Genomic DNA, 11209 nt, shown 5'->3' with positions numbered 1-11209 from the left:
GCAAGTTATTTAAGAAATTATAAAAACATTACTTTTACATCTAAATAGTTGGATATTGGTTGAATGTATTCCATGATTAACTATTACACATTTGTCTACAGGGGGTTCAAAATTTACAGTTTCATTATTAGAGTATTCAATGTGTCATATGATGCTTATTTTAAATGGAACACCATGTATATTAATAAATAATTATACTAAACAAATTTACCTCTTTCGAATGGTATATGGATGTCCTATACCTAGGTGTCATAGTTTTTGCGTAATTTACAATTATTTAAATTCTTAATCTGTAAATCGATTTTAAAACAAAAGATATAGTTAATTAATGTCATTGTATGACATTGCCATTTTATAACAGTACGGTCTGGTAATTATCAAAACTATAACCCGTGTTGAGCTGCCCCCCCCCCCCCCCCCACTTCCAAAATTAAAAAACAAATAGCCCTGATTTATGAGCTATTTATGAGCTTTCATATTCCGCAAACTAAAAATTTTGAGCTCGTTCCACTGAGCAGGTATTTAATACATAAGTGTATAAAAGCTGTACTTAAAAATAGGAATATTGAATGGGTTTTTGCGGCAGAATTACGAGCTATTTATGAGCTCTTGAAATTATATAGTTTCGATTTTTGAGCTCATACCCTTCACCCCCAAACAACCCTTTAATTGATTTAACTTAAGAGAAAAATGCTGAGAAAACTTAAAACATATCGTATTGCGGATATAATTCCTATAGCTTATATAGGTACTCTAAGAATAAACTATTAAATCACGTCCATTTCGATTATTGAGCTACAACCCCTTCGCAAGAAAACCACCCTATCTTCCCGGCTTAAGAGAAAGTTGTACTTAAAATGCATTAAATTAATTACTTGGCAACTACATATCATTTAATAATTTATAAGCTTCCAAATTACGAGCATTTAGATCAGTAAATTGCAATTTATTTTGTATAGTGCAGTCACTGAAGGTAAAAATCAACGATTACCTTCAATTTCGGTGAACCTTCATCGATTTTCACGAAAATTGGTCAGTGGTTAGAGGATACGTCAAGAAACAAAGGTGACATGGTACCACCTTGCGCCTTTACCCTGAGGGTGGATACCGCCCCTTCCCGGGGGTGAAAGTTATTTTATAAAAAATAACTGCACAAATCAATAAAAGAACAAATTAAGAGCAAAATTTATTATATAAAGTTATTAAAATAAGTCAATACTTTTTAAGTTATTAAAGACCAAAAATTTTAATTATTCGTGAAAAAAATGCATGTTTTGAAGCGGTTTTTCGTAAATCACTGAAAAACTGTATGTTTTTACAAAAAAGTTAATAGTAGTTTAATTCGTATAGCTTATATTCTAAGAATAAACTCTTAAATCACGCGCTTTTCGATTATTGAGCTACAACCCCTTCGCAAGAAAACCATCCCATATTCCCGGCTTAAGAGAGAGTTGTACTTAAAATAATTTTAATAATTTAAATAATTTAATAATTTAAACTCAATTATTAAATTGCCATTTTCTTTCTATAGTGCAGTCACTGAAGGTAAAAATCAACTATGACCTTCGATTTCGGTAAATCTCCATTCATTTTCACGAAAATTAGTGAGCGGATAGAGGATACGTTAAGAAAGAAAATTAACAATAACAACTTAGCCGGGAGTATATGTCACCCCTTCTCGGAGGTGAAAATTACTTTATTAAAAATAACCCCACAAATCAAAAGAGGGACAAATTCTAAGCAAAATTTGTTATATAATGTTATTAAAATAAATCAATACTTTTTGAGTTATTAAAGATCAAATATATAAATTTTTGTGTTGGTCTGTACCCAATGAATTGGCAAGTACCTAGCATCTTCGAGCAGGGAAACATGGTGCCCTTTTAGCATGTGTTCCATTATATCTATCAACATCGACTTGTAGTCATAAAATTTTACAAAATTATATTATGTAAACCATATATTATGGGGTTACCACTATATACAGTGTGTTAGTTTCAAATTACTCGGCAGAATGCACTAAAGATGTTCTGTATTAGAACGAAAACGTTTTGCAATCGATGACATTTTATATAGTTTTTATATAAACGATTTTATACCAGAATACATCTCGAAGTTTTTTACTTCTGTATGAGTTTTTTTCAAAAAGTATTGATTTATTTTAATAACATTATATAACAAATTTTGCTTACAATTTGTCCCTCTCTCGATTTGTGGGGTTATTTTTAATAAAGTAATTTTCACCAAAAGAAGGTGTGACATATACCACAGGCTAAAACCGCAAGTTGTTATTGTCAATTCGTGAAAATAAATGGAGATTTACCTAAATCGAAGGTCATAGTTGATTTTTACCTTCAGTGACTGCACTATAGAAAGAAAATGGCAATTCAATAATTGAGATGCGTATATTTTGCGAGCTCATAAGCTATTAAACGATATGTAGTCGCCAAATAATTAATTAAAATTATTTTAAGTACAACTCTCTCTTAAGCCGGGAATATGGGATGGTTTTCTTGCAAAGGGGTTGTAGCTCTATAATCGAAAGGCGCGTGATTTAAGAGTTTATTCTTAGAATATAAGCTATACCAATTAAACTACTATTAACTTTTTTGTAAAAACTTACAGTTTTTCAGTGATTTACGAAAAACCGCTTCAAAACATGCATTTTTTTCACGAATAATTAAAATTTTTGGTCTTTAATAACTTAAAAAGTATTGACTTATTTTAATATCTTTATATAATAAATTTTGCTCTTAATTTGTTCTTTTATTGATTTGTGCAGTTATTTTTTATAAAATAATTTTCACCCCCGGGAAGGGGCGGTATCCACCCTCAGGGTAAAGGCGCAAGGTGGTACCATGTCACCTTTGTTTCTTGACGTATCCTCTAACCACTGACCAATTTTCGTGAAAATCGATGAAGGTTCACCGAAATTGAAGGTAATCGTTGATTTTTACCTTCAGTGACTGAACTATACAAAATAAATTGCAATTTACTGATCTAAATCCTCGTAATTTGGAAGCTTATAAATTATTAAATGATATGTAGTCGCCAAATAATTAATTTAATGCATTTTAAGTACAACTTTCTCTTAAGCCGGGAAGATAGAGTGGTTTTCTTGCGAAGGGGTTGTAGCTCAATAATCGAAATGCACGTGATTTAATAGTTTATTCTTAGAGTATATAAGGTATAGGAATTCTATCCGCAATACGATATATTTTAAGTTTTCTCAGCATTTTTCTCTTAAGTTAAATCAATTAATGGGTTGTTTGGGGGTGAAGGGGATGAGCTCAAAAATCGAAACTATATAATTTCCAGAGCTCATAAATAGCTCGTAATTCTGCCGCAAAAACCGATTTAATATTCCTATTTTTAAGTAGTTGGGGGGGCTGACTCAGCCCCCCCCCCCACTAAAGTATTAAATTCCTGCTCACTGGAACGAGCTCAAAATTTTTAGTTTGCGGAATATGAAAGCTCATAAATAGCTCATAAATCAGGGATATTTGTTTTTTAATTTTTGCAAGTGGGGGGGGGGGCAGCTCAACACGGGTAAAACTATAAACATCCGTGTAGGTCCCCGATAGTGGCTGCAAGACTTTGACGTGAGTTCGGGGGCTTAAGCTGACAGTTTAGATAGGGCTGTAGTCTGGTGTAGGAAGTGGAACAAGTATGCATGTGTGAATGAATAGGATCTCCCTAATAAGGAGCTCTCCGCTGAGTGTAGGCACCCCCTATAAACGGGCTAGGCCTGATGAATGGGAAGTATGAAAGGATGTGAAACGACCTTGCTAGATCAGTTCCTGTCACCACTTGGTTCTCTGGGGTATCTGGGAATCTCTCTTAGGTAGTCTAGACACTAGAAGTGGCCGAACTGCTTCAGCGACCAAGAAGCAGCCTACCCCAAACCTACCCAAGCTAAGGTGGATGGTAATCGTGCCGATGGCTGGATGGCCACAGGGTGTATGTGGTCGTGAACGATCCCCTTGGGGTACCAGGCGAAACCCCATTGCATATAGCCTTCCTCTGGTAATGCGGGGCTCTTCCAGGGGTGACAAACCTTTCCCTAGCTACTCGTGGGAACATCATGGACTCAAACAACAAACTAACAATAACAAACAAAAAACCAAAACCAAATCCCGAGGCTGAACCAAAACGTTCACCTCAGCTGGAGGCCGCGGTTGAGGACGGACAGCAATGTTCACCTCAAGCTTCGGCCCCAGCAGAGGCCGGACAAGGATCACCTCGGGAAAATCGGCAAAAGCGCCACAAACTTAGTGGCGCCGAGCTAAAAAGAAGGAGGAAGGCCAGAGAGGCGGCGGGGAAGGCACCTACGGGAGCCACCCATCCCTCTACAGCCCCTCCAAAAACAAAGGTGAGGGTGCCCGCATCGGAAGCTGTCAACAGTTCCACCTCCAAAAGAGGACAGGAACTGACAGCACCCGGTGTGAAGCGCCTTCACCCAAGTACTTCCACGGAGAGCACGCCGCAGAAGCACAAGAAGGTACGCAGCGGTGGAAACACCACTGCCCCTTCCCAAAGCTTCGCGGAAGCCTCCGTAACAAACCTTAGGGTAGCTATCATAGATAAGGTAAACCCGTACGGCAAGGTTTCTGCCGACCGGGAAAACCTTATCAAACGCAGCCTGATGGAGGAATTGGACAGAGCAATCTTGTCCACCTCCAACAGCCAAGCAAGAGCGCCCACGTTTAAGTCGTGGACCTACTCTGGTGAGATCATCAGAGTGGCCTGCGATGACGACGAGGCGCTTGCGTGGCTAAAAAAGGCTATAGATGACCTTAAACCGTGGGAGGACTCATCACTGGCTGTTGTCAGTCAGGATAAGCTGCCGAAGCTTACTAAAGCCTCTCTATGGATCTCGGAGGATGTTACTAACACCTCCGATGACACAGAAAGAGTGCTGCGGAGGCTAACGGCGCAAAATCCGGACATATCAGTTGCGAGATGGTGCACCTTCCACCATGAGGCCAAAACCGATCCAAACGGACACCTGTTCGTCTTCGGAATCGGAGACGAGGACATGGCTGTCCTTAAGAAAAGAGCAATGAGGCTGAGCTACGCGTTCACCTCATTGACTCTAAAAGCAAGCAAACAAAAAATGGAGGGCACCTCCTCGGAACCAGGGACCTCAGATACTCGGCAACCGGATACGGTCACTGAGACTGAAACACCCGTGGTTCCACAGCAGGACGACGACCATCAGATGGTGGTCGACGAACCCTGCAGAGGAAGCACCGAAACGACTAAGGCTGCCGGCTCCTCAAGTGAGGAGGAAATGGACGCCTAAAAAGAACCAATACGACACCTTCGCCATGGGCAAAGACGTCGGGAAAAAGGTAACCATTATTCAATGCAACCTCCAGCACAAAAAGGTGGCAACCGCGACACTCTGCCGCCACCTGGATGTAAAGGAGGATGCAATAGCATTAATCCAAGAACCTTGGATAATTAAGACCAAAATAACTGGTTTTGGCAGTCTAAATGGTCAAATCTTCAGCTTACCAAGCAACCAACAACCGAGAACAGCAATATATGTTCCCAGGAAAATTAAAGCCTCCCCCTGGTGCAGTTTTGTACTTCAGACGTAACTGCTGTTAAAGTAAAATGCCCATGGGGAAAAGGCAAAAGCAGAGAGTTGATACTAGCATCGGTCTACCTACCCTCAGATGCAGCCACCCTACCACCAACAAAGGAGATGGAAGATCTGGTAGACCATTGTCTCAGCCAGAAGGTAGAACTTATTATCGGCTGCGATTCGAATTTTCACCATCTAGGCTGGGGCAGCAAAGATAACAACTCTCGAGGTAAGTCTCTTTATGACTATATTATTAGTAAAGATTTGTATATCTTAAATAGAGGCACGGAACCTACATTTATTAATGTTCGTAGCCAAACTGTTATAGATATCACGCTAGCAACAGCAGAAATATCTAATAAAATTCAGAACTGGCAGGTCTCAGAGGACATCTCTATGTCTGATCACCGCTGGTTGACCTATATTATTAGTCTGGAAAAAAGCCTTATCAAATCTCGCGACCCTAGGAGGACGGATGTAGAACTCTACAACCGCCTCTTAGAAGATGCTCTGCGAAATGAAAAGGCTTTAACTCCAGGAACTAATACAGAATTGGAAAGATACACGGTATCTATCCAAAATAAAATAAGCTACGCTTATAAAAAATCCTGTCCGATAAGGATGGTCCAGGAAAGTCGCAAAACCAACTCTTGGTGGTGCACTGAACTGGAACACCTTAGAAAGACAGCAAGAACTTCTTTTAATAAAGCAAAACGCACCAAGCTCAAAGAGGATTGGGATATTTATCAATCAAACCTCAGAGAGTTTAAGAAAGTATGTAGACAAAAACAAAGAGCTGCTTGGAGAGCCTACTGTGAGGAAATCGAAGATTTTCCGCAAGCTTCCAGGCTACAAAAAGCGCTCTCAAAAGATCCACATCGGCATATCAGCATACTAACAAAGGAAGATGGAAGCAAAACTTCCAACCTTTGCGAAAGTGCTGAGGTCCTGGTGAAAACACACTTCTCCGGTTCTAGCATTTCAAAAGCACCAAACTGGACGGAAGAAATAATCATACCCACACCAAATGACTGGCATCTTGCCAGAACATTAATTAGTGAGGAAAAGATAAGATGGGCCATATCGTGCTTCGCCCCTTTTAAGTCACCAGGGCCTGACGGCATATATCCAGCCCTACTACGGTGGGGACTGGATATTCTTTTGCCGCACCTTGTGGGAATGTTCAGAGCCTCCTTGGCTCTGAGATATATTCCTAGAGAGTGGAGAGAGGTACGTGTGGTCTTCATACCAAAACCAGGTAGGATGGATTACACCCTACCGAAGGCTTTCCGACCAATTAGCCTGACATCTTTTTTCTTGAAAACTATGGAAAGGCTATGCGAGAGGTACATAAGAGATGAAGTTCTGGTTCATAATCCACTTCATCCAAATCAACATGCATATACTTCGGGAAGATCTACCGATTCTGCACTTCATCAAGTAGTGGGAAGAATTGAAAGATCGCTGGATAATAAAGAATCCACCCTAGGTATATTCATAGACATTGAGGGAGCGTTTGATAAAACAACTTTCCCAACCATCACCCAACAGCTCAATGTCAGGAATGTCCCCCTGGCCGTGAGCGAATGGATATTCAGTATGCTGTCAAATAGAGCAATAAGCATAAATGTAGAAGACGTTTTGGTTAGAGGGATGGTTACGAGGGGATGTGCACAAGGGGGGGTGCTATCACCACTCCTCTGGAACATAGTGTTGGATACCCTGGTTTACCAACTCAGCAAGAACGGTTTCTACACAATAGCCTATGCAGACGATATAACCGTCTTGCAAAGCGGTAAGTTTGAAAACACACTATGCGAGAGATTACAAGTTGCTCTCAGACTAATAGAAACATGGTGTAAGGAACACTCACTGTCTATAAATCCAAAAAAGACAGAGATGGTCCTCTTCACCAGAAAAAGAAGGATCACGGGCTTAATACCCCCTAGGATTCTAAACTGCAGTCTGAATTTCTCTGAAGAGGTGAAATACCTTGGTATTACCCTTGACAGGAAGTTAACATGGAACTCTCACTTAGATAGTAGAGCTAAAAGAGCATATATTGCCTATGAACAGTGTTGGCGAACGGTCAGACGCACTTGGGGCCTTTCGCCCAGGGTGCTCGCCTGGATCTACACTACTGTCATTAGGCCAATGCTAACTTACGGAGCCATTGCTTGGGTACCAAAAGTGCTACAGGCAACAGCGATCAACAAACTAAACCATATTCAACGGATGGCTTGCCTAAATATAACAGGTGCCATGAAAACAACACCAACTGCTGCAATGGAGTTGCTCATTGGCATTACCCCTTTAGACATATGTCAGAGAGGTGGCGCTGATGACGATGATGAGGTTACGCTCAGCGGGTGCAAACTTTGATGTAGGAATGGGACAATTGAGATGTCTTTTCTGGCGGGGTGAGCTGGAGGCACTGCCCCAGCTGCATGCGGGCCATGGATGCGACTCAATTAAACCTACGTTTGTCTTCGACAAACCCTACAAAATCGAAACAAGACAACATAGGGAGTCAAACGTGGCAAATGCATATTGCATCTACACCGATGGCTCCAAAACGAAAGAAGGCTCAGGATGTGGAATATACTCCAGATCATTGAACCTTAGTATAAAATGGGGCATGGTCAAAAATGCCAGCGTAGTTCAGACTGAACTGGCTGGTATCTCCATAGCCGCAAAAGAGATCATCGGGAAAGGTATAGCCGGCAAAACTGTAATAATCTGCACAGACAGCAGACAAGCGCTACTAACCCTGAACAGACCACGCGTCATATCAGGGCTAGTAATGGAGTGTCATGAATCACTAGCCCAAGCTTCGGATGGTAACAACATCATCCTGAGGTGGGTTAAAGGACACAACAGAAATAAAGGCAACCGCATTGCTGACCAGCTGGCTAGAAGGGCAGCAGGCCTAAGACTCTTAGGACCTTGTGATCTTTTTGGCTTGTCGACTACAACAATCGCGGAAACTGTCAAATGTCACTCCCACACGCAAACCGTAAGAAGATGGGAAGAAGGGCCAGGATGTAGACTTGCCAAGGAACTAAGGAACCTTGGGAAGTCAGCATCAGAAAAGTACTTGAGAATGACCAGGAAAAACCTACGCTTGACCGTTGGTTTTTTAACTGGCCATTGTCAACTAAGAAAACACCTCCACACACTGGGGCTAGTAGACACATCTCTATGCAGGAGGTATGAACGAGATGACGAAACTGTCGAGCATGTCCTACGTGAATGTCCGGAGTTATCGTCAATACGAGAGTATGCGTTCGGCGAGCCTTGGCCTACACCTGCCGATATAGGGGAGATGTCCCCAGGTGATTTGTCCACCTTCCTGGAAATGGCAGGATGGATAATGAACTAAGGACGACAACCCCCTGGGAGGATGTACAATGGGTCAATTGTGGCCTAAGTGCTGTGGGACTTGACTCACACTCCCTACTCTACAGATAGAGATACATCCGTGTAGGATATTCAATTTTTTTTTTACTTAAAAATGGCTTTGGCAGAGCCAATTACATTCAAATTTAATTGTTCCTAAAAATAAATAATCACGCTATCTATGAAAGAGTAGACATGCTACTTTGCATTGGGGAATATTTTTAAAATTGTCTCTAAAGGCGGAGATACATATGCGCTCTGCTCGGTGTGCGAGCCGCTCGCGCGCAGCGTATTCGTCAGATTAGTACGTGTTTTCAAGTGACGCACAAACGGCACGCACACGGCGCACCACGATCTAAATTCTGTCGGTTTTTCAACAAACGCTTTGATGGTTCGCAATACGTATTTGGACGGGTTTGCGAGTGGTTTGTTGGTTTTGGCGCGCATGAGTTGAATATTTGTTAGCAATGGAATATGGAATGGTCGGAACTGTCGGAAGGAAATTGATTTTTACCGTGGAAAATCATTATTGTGGGATCCTCAATAAAGAACCATTTAATTTAAAGAAACAACTTAAATCCGATCTGAACGGAAATAGAAGCTGAAATAAAAAAATGTGCATGCGGACCTTTTTAAAAAATGTTAGTTCATTGTTGTACTAAAATAACATGTATTAAAAATAAGATTTATTATTTTATTTGGGCATAAGCCACAATTCGAGTTTGAAATCAAGTTTACTTGACCTTTCGACTTTCGCTTCGGAAATAGTTATCAATATCAAAAAAACATTCATAAGCAGATATACATACATATATTATGTGTCACCGGAAAGCGAAATAGGTAACGCACGACTTGGAGAACCTATAGTTTTCTAACTTCGTGTCTGGTGAAGCAACGCAGTTGAAACAAGCGGATATATTATAATTGTGACACCGGAAAGCGAAAAAGGTAAGGCACAACTTGGAAGACCCAATAGTTTTTTAACTTCGCTTCTGGTGAAGCAACAGAGTTGGAACAAGCAGATATATTATAATTGGGTCACCGGAAAGCCAAAAAGGTAACGCACAACTTGGAAGACCCAATAGTTTTCTAACTTCGCTTCTGGTGAAGCAACGGAGTTGCAACAAGCATATATATTATAATTGGGTCACCGGAAAACGAAAGAGGTAACGCACAACTTGGAAGACCCAATAGTTTTCTAACTTCGCTTCTGGTGAAGCAACGGAGTTGGAACAAGCACATATATTATAATTGGGTCACCGGAAAGCGAAAAAGGTAACGCACAACTTGGAAGACCCAGTAGTTTTCTAACTTCGCTTCTGGTGAAGCAACGGAGTTGGAACAAGCAGATATATTATAATTGGGTCACCGGAAAGCCAAAAAGCTAACGCACAACTTGGAAGACCCAATAGTTTTCTAACTTCGCTTCTGGTGAAGCAACGGAGTTGGAACAAGCAGATATATTATAATTGGGTCACCGGAAAGCCAAAAAGGTAACGCACAACTTGGAAGACCCAATAGTTTTCTAACTTCGCTTCTGGTGAAGCAACGTAGTTGGAACGAGCATATATAATTGGGTCACCGGAAAACGAAAAAGGTAACGCACAACTTGGAAGAGCCCATAGTTTCCTAACTTCGCTTCTGGTGAAGCAACGGGGTTGGAACAAGTAGATATGTTATAATTGTGTCGTTGGAAAGCGAAAAAGGTAACGCACATCTTGGAAGAGCCTATAGTTTCCTAACTTCGCTTCTGGTGAAGCAACTGAGTTGGAACAAGCAGATATATTATAATTGGGTCACCGGAAAGCCAAAAAGGTAACGCACAACTTGGAAGACCCAATAGTTTTCTAACTTCGCTTCTGGTGAAGCAACGGAGTTGGAACAAGCAGATATATTATAATTGGGTCACCGGAAAGCCAAAAAGGTAAAGCACAACTTGGAAGACCCAATAGTTTTCTAACTTCGCTTCTGGTGAAGCAACTGAGTTGGAACAAGCATATATATTATAATTGGGTCACCGGAAAACGAAAAAAGTAACGCACAACTTGGAAGAGCCTATAGTTTCCTAACTTCGCTTCTGGTGAAGCAACGGAGTTGGAACAAGTAGATATGTTATAATTGTGTCGTCGGAAAGCGAAAAACGTAACGCTCATCTTGGAAGAGCCTATAGTTTCCTAACTTCGCTTCTGGTGAAGCAACTGAGTTGGAACAAGCAGA

Source organism: Diabrotica virgifera, chromosome 5 (assembly GCF_917563875.1).
Source record: "Diabrotica virgifera virgifera chromosome 5, PGI_DIABVI_V3a".
NCBI lineage: Eukaryota > Metazoa > Arthropoda > Insecta > Coleoptera > Chrysomelidae > Diabrotica > Diabrotica virgifera.
Note: the sequence above shows the minus strand (reverse complement) of the source record.